This window comes from Prionailurus bengalensis, chromosome B2 (assembly GCF_016509475.1).
Source record: "Prionailurus bengalensis isolate Pbe53 chromosome B2, Fcat_Pben_1.1_paternal_pri, whole genome shotgun sequence".
Lineage (NCBI taxonomy): Eukaryota > Metazoa > Chordata > Mammalia > Carnivora > Felidae > Prionailurus > Prionailurus bengalensis.
Window position 1 is genome coordinate 143,601,474 of NC_057349.1, and position 6,525 is coordinate 143,607,998.

At 48.1% G+C, this 6,525-nt stretch overlaps 1 long non-coding RNA gene across 1 annotated transcript; it reads left to right on the forward strand.

Moving 5' to 3' along the window:
• The first annotated feature begins 1,746 nt into the window (after positions 1-1,746).
• Positions 1,747-5,350, forward strand: LOC122489043. The gene is made up of 3 exons (XR_006298809.1): positions 1,747-2,939; positions 4,347-4,380; positions 4,542-5,350. It is a non-coding gene; the product is annotated as an uncharacterized LOC122489043 (long non-coding RNA).
• Positions 5,351-6,525: the final 1,175 nt, after the last annotated feature.

A 6,525-nucleotide genomic window follows, 5' to 3' on the forward strand; every position in this document is an offset into this window, starting at 1 on the left:
TCTCTGTCTTCCTCTCTCTCTGCACCCCCCACCCGCCTCATACATGTGCACTCTTTCTCAAAATAAAGAAACTTAAAAAAATAATTTTTATTTTCATTGCATCACATTTTTGACATGTTGGGCTAAACAAAACATATTATTAAAATTAATTTTACCTGTTCCTTTCTCCTTTTTAAAAAAATGTGGCTGCTGGAAAAAGCGCATTGCCTATGTTGCTCGCTTGCACCTTCGGCTGGCATTATACTTCCATTAGCACCAAGTCGGATGACCACAGAGGCTGGCTGGTGACACGGGTGGTCCCCCTGGGACGTCCGCAGGCAGCGATGGGGACCGTGGAGTACGTGCCTACAGCCAGGCGCGAACAGGGCCTCAACTGTTCCTAGCTCTCCCAAGTTTGTTTGTTTTTTTAATTGAAGTATAGTTGAAACATCGCCTAAGTCTTTAAAGAAACATTGGCAATCAGGTTCTAAATGTGTGTGGGCAGTGAGCGAGCCTGAGCGCACGTGAATTTTCCAAATTTTCAAAAGTTCGCAACTGTCTCATAATTTTAAAAGCTAATGTAGCACAACACTGTTCAAGTTGAACGATACATGTCGGGAGGCCGACGTGACCCACAGCCGGCAGCGTGTGCGGCACGTTCACCCCCTCACCCTTCCCCCCCTCCTCCACCTCAGCACCCCCCCCCCCCCCCCCCCCCAGACCCCCGCGCTGCCTGCAGCTCTCCCTCCACCCCCAGCCCAGGGCCTCCCGGACCCAGATGGGCTGCATCCTACGTAACCTACGTTCTGGGCTCAAGTGCCCCACCCGAGGCACCTAAAGATACGGAATAGAGGGCTGTGCAATGACGCGATCAATAACGCTTCTGGAATCTTCTTGCTTTGGAAGTTCTTAAACGGGAACCAGTTCCTGCCTTTCGGGGTCTGGGCTGTGGTCCTGCCCTGAAGGGAGAATGAGGAACCAGCTACTTTACCTCGAAAGACCCCCTCCTTCAGACATTTCTGCAAAACGTAAAACGTTCGTTTCATCCTGCCAGATGGAGCTGCTGTAGGTTTTCTTCTGTGCTGGGGCTGAAAGTTGAAGAAGGAGGAGGAGGGGGAGGTGAGCAGGAAGGGGGGGAGAAGGAAGGGGAGGAGGGGGGAGAAGGAAGGAGAGGAGGGGGAGGCGATGAGGAGGGGGAGGGGAGGAGGAGGGGGAAGGGAGGGGGGAGGGGAGGAGGAGGGGGGAGGGGAGGAGGAGGGGGAGGGGAGGAGGGGAGGAAGGGAGGAGGGGGAGGGGAGGAGGGGAGGGGGAGGGGAGGAGGGGAGGGGAGAGGAGGGGGGAGGGGAGAGGGGAGGGGAGGGGGAGAAGCTGAAACTGAAATTCTGGAATGTAATTTTTATTTTTTTTTCAACGTTTTTTTATTTATTTTTGGAACAGAGAGCGACAGAGCATGGACGGGGGAGGGGCAGAGAGAGAGGGAGACACAGAATCGGAAACAGGCTCCAGGCTCTGAGCCATCAGCCCAGAGCCCGACGCGGGGCTCGAACCCACGGACCGCGAGATCGTGACCTGGCTGAAGTCGGACGCTTAACCCACTGCGCCACCCAGGCGCCCCTGGAATGTAATTTTTAAATGAGGCCTGAATTCTAACCTGGAGCCACAGAGCCAGGAGGGGATTTGGATCTTCTCCCTTCCCTGCTCCTTGTAGCTCAGGTTGTAGACTGCACCACTGGGGGGGGGGGGGGGGGGGGTGAACTAGCGGCCGGGTCTGTGAGTGGCCAGGCTGGGACCAGGTTGTTGCCGGGCCGGCCCTGAGTCCAGGCCCCTCAGGGGACCATGCGGAGATGAGCGAGCTGCCCAACCCCTCGTCCTGAGTCATGAGATCAGGCGGGGTTATAAAACCACCCTTGCCCACACTCTGTTTTGTGGCATGTCCGATGTTTTAGAAATACCGGAGGTCTAAATTCTGTACGCAGTTTTTAAAAATCTAGTGATTTGAAATGTACTGACTTGCGTTTCAACCCTGGAAGTAAACGTCCTTTTCGGTGCCCTGCCGGACCTTCGCTTCACCAACTGTGGGGACTTGGCGAGAGGAGGACCTGGTCTGGAGACACAGGCACCCAAAGGGTGGCCTGCAGGTCGGCTGCTGGCTCCCTGCGCTTCTGTCCTGCCCCAACCTCAACAATTATGACGTTTGAAAATTTTCCGCTTTTCAAATAACAATAATAAGCATTCATGAAAAACCCGAAGTACTTTATGTCACCACCTGGAAGCCAGCTAAAGTGCCCACTGCGAAAACAAGGAAGAAAATACGAAAATATGCCCCAAAGAGAAAGAATTAAAAATCGACTCTTCTCTGGGAGAAAATGAAATCGAGAAGCTCAAGACCAGGACCTCTGAGAAATGAGTATATTTGGGAAAAGGTTTGATTTTCCAGCCACTGGTGCCTCAGCTTTGGGCTTTCCATTTGCTGGGCTTCTCCTAACACCTCCAGCACCCAGCAGCGTGTTCACGGGGTCACCTGCTTCTGGTAAACTGCGCACATGGGATATTTTGGCTGCTGCGGTCAAGACACGACCTCTCTGCACTTGAACTTCCCTTTTGTCACACTTCCCTGATGTCAAGTAGCACTGGCGAGTCCAGGGGAGTTTTGGAGATCTGTCTTCTTAAAAGAGAAGCTGAGTTGGAGATCTATGTATATATTTAATCTCACAGTGTCTCCCATGTATATAGTTAAGTCATGGCCATCGGTCCTGATCCAGGAAGGGCTTCCAAGAATTCTCCTGCCACGCACCTGCTGACTTACCCAGCTCAGACAGAGGTCCAGGGATACGGAATATCACCATGTGAACGGGTCCTCCAGCACCAGACCTCGGACGCAGGTGGGCAACGGAGGAGAAACCCAGTTTGACATGAGGAGTCACCCCGTGGGAAGCTATCTAGCATCAGGCATGGAAATTGTAAGCTAAGGACTTAAGTTCTCACCAATGCTCATTCAAAATTAAAGTTTTCCCCTACAGAGAATATACTCCCCAATGCAGTGTATGGTATTATAAACGTGAAGTGCAGCTTTGCCTTGTTTTTGCTTTGTTTTGTTTGGGAATCCTGCAGAATAGCATTTATCAGAACTCCTGTGTCTGAAGTCCATCCCTCCCAGTCCTGGCCCTATTGGTAACATACCTGATCTTCCCATGAATCGGGCATCGGTTGATTTATTAACTCGAGTGGAAACCAAAACCTGTTTCGTGGACCAGCCCATCTCAGCCGCTATTGGTCCTTACTTGAACTTGTCTGTTTTGCTAACACTAGACTGTGACTCTGACACCAGCTTCTGGCCTCCCTTCCGTCTTGTCAACTCTCTAAATTCCATTCCTGGCTTGGGAACCCTGGTGGTGCTGTGCTGAGTCTGTCCTCATGTTCCCTCTCCACCCAGAGACAAGGGGCCCTGTCCCTCTCAGAATCTCCTGGGGCTCTGGCTTCTCTTCTCTGTGTGCCTTTGTCTTCGCTCATGCTGAAGTCCTGGCTTACAGTGTCATTGCTGCAACCTCTCTGCTCAGTCCCCTCCTGTTTTTCCAAGTCTGCCTGCTTGACCCTGAATGTTGATTTTTGGCTCCAGATGGGTAGCCGCACCCCTCCTCCATGCTAGGCCAGTTCCCGGAGCCCAGGCCAAGGCCAGATCCCTGGACGCCCACTGCCAAGGAAAGAAATCCGGACACACGCAGTTCAGTTTTGCTTTTTCCCTTGGCCTGAACTTTCCTGTTGCCCCAGATGAGCACTCCCGCCCTCTGCAGAATATCCCTGGCTCGCTCCAACGGTGGCAGGAAGATAGGGTTTGGTGACTAAGTTTATCAGGCTAGAAGAGTTGCGAGTTACCCGGCCCAACAGTCAGGCTGAGGCTAAGGCATCATCAGCATCCTGCAGAACTCAGCATTGTTAACCCCTGGGTCCACCCAGCCAACCTCCCTTTGATCTAGAAACGAATCAGCTTTCCAGGACCAGGAATGCCATATGGATAAACTTGAAAGGGATTATTTACTCCGCAGGCCTCACTGTCTGATTTCATCTTTGTTTTGGAACGTCCGCGGGAAGGTCAGGCATGAGAAAGTGATCACACTCGTGGATCCTTTTGTCTTTCTTTCTAGGTGGTGCTGTGTTGTTGTTGTTTTTTGTTTTGTTTTGTTTTGTTTTTTGTCATCCGGAATGAAGAGGTACAAATGGCTAGTGTATTCAAGAAAACCTTCCTAACAGTTTATGGTTACAGTGAACATAATCCAGACACTTTGATATAAGACAAGTCATACAGGAAAAAATATTTTTGACCACAAAGTGATGGTAATCTCTGAGACACAGCATTTTGTTCATTGCAGGAACTGTTCTCCAGTGTTTCACCGACCCTTAAAGGTATGTCAGCAGAGCTGGTAACATCGCAAAGGCAACTTGAAAGAGAGCGCCTGTCAGGCACCCTATCTCAGAAATTCAAAAGCTGATGAGGAATTAATGATATTGTAATTCCAAATTTAAGTGGTGAAACAGCCCATTTCTCTACTTCTGTTTGATTCCAGCCAAGTAAAAACACATTGAGAAAGTAGCCTTTGGTCTGAATCGGACCGAAGAAACCTAAGAAGTATGGCGAACTAGGAGGTAGCAGCTTCATGGATAGCAGAGCTCCCCTAGGCTTCCTCCAGACCCTTGCGGTGGTGAGCCCTGGCTGAAACTGCCACCATTCGTGGATGGACACCAAGGATCCCATCTGGTAAAAGGACCACAGGCCAGAGTGACATGGCCAGCATGGGTTGGCCTGTAGTCTATCCCAGGAATTCAGGGTTCTTTCCTGAATTCCTTTTGAAACAGTGATCCCAACAAACAGACCGTGTGGAGCATGTTTGTTGTCTGAAGCCTTCAAAGTTAAAAGTCGTATGATGTTGATCACGATATGTAGTGATTTAAATATTGAGCTTTGCTCCTGTTACTAACTCATTTTAGATCGATTATACCTCAACTGCACTAAGTCTTTCTTGAGCAGATGCAAACTACGTCTGATGCCCGTCCCAGACACGTGCAGGCTCTGAGGTCCTGGTGCTATTTGGGATGTGATGTCCCCAAACCCAGACCTGAGCACCTGGCTGCGGGGGGTAGGAAGCGGGACTCCATCACTAGGGGCAGTGAAAGAAGCCAATGGGAGTCGACTCTTTTTGGATGAACTAAAGTCAAAGGCAGGCACCTGGTTCGACTGAGTCACTGATTCAACAAGGAAGGCAGGAAATCCACTTCCAGGTGGGAGGCAGTGGGAAAACAAATGAGGAAGAGAAGGGGATCCAAGCAAGGTGTAAGAAACATAGTTTTGGGAAATAATTCACAAGTACTTCTCAAATAACCAGTCTTTTCTAGCCTCATTAATCTGTGACTACAAAGTAAATTGCATTTCCTTCTAATATCATAATTTTATAGTAAAAGTTCCCTAGTGCCTAATTGGCCATCATAACATGTCTGATTATGTCACCCCAGTTAGTGTGTTTTTAAGTACTGCTTCTATTGGTCATCCGCTGTCATTGGCTCCTCTCACTGCACCCAGTGATGGAGTACCGCTTCCCAATCAGCAAAATTAATGGCTAAAATTAACAACTCAGGCAACGACAGATGTTGGTGAAGATACGAAGAAAGAGGAACCCTTTTGCACTGCTGGTGGGAATTTATCCAAAGGATACAGATATGCTGATTTGAAGGGGCACATGCACCCCAATGTTTATAACAATGCTATCAACAATAGCCAAAGTATGGAAAGAGCCCAAATGCCCATCGATGGATGAATGGATAAAGAAGACGTGGTATATATATATATATATATATATATACAATGCAGTATTACTCAGCAATCAAAAAGAATGAAATCTTGCCATTTGGAACAAAGTGGATGGAGCTACAGTGTATTATGGTAAGTGAAATTAGTCAGAGAAAGACAAATATCATATAAGTTCACTCATGTGGACTTTAAGATACAAAACATAAGGGAAGGGAAGCATAAATAATATAAAATCAGGGAGGGGGACAAAACATAAGAGACTCTTAAATACAGAGAACAAACTGAGGGTCACTGGAGAAGTTGTGGGTCAGGGGATGGGATAATAGGCAACAGGCAAGTGTTTGGTGAGCACCAGGTGTTATATGTAGGGGATGAATCACTGAATTCTTCTCCTGAAATTATTATTGCACTATATGCTAACTAACTTGGATATAAATTTAAAAATCAATTAATTAACTAATTGGTTAATTAAAAAAACCAAGTACCCTCCTTAATGCCCATCACCCATTTAGCCCATCTCCCCACCCAACACCCTTCCATCAACCGTCGGTTGGTTCTCTGTATTTAAGAGTCTCTTATGGTTTGCCTTCCTCTCTGTTTTTATCTTCTTTTTCCTCCCCTTCTCTGATGTGTTTCTGGTTTGTTTCTTAAATTCCACATATGAGTGAAATCATATATTTATCTTTCTCTGACTGACTTATTTCGCTTAGCATAATACACTCTAGTTCCACCCACTTCGTTGCAAA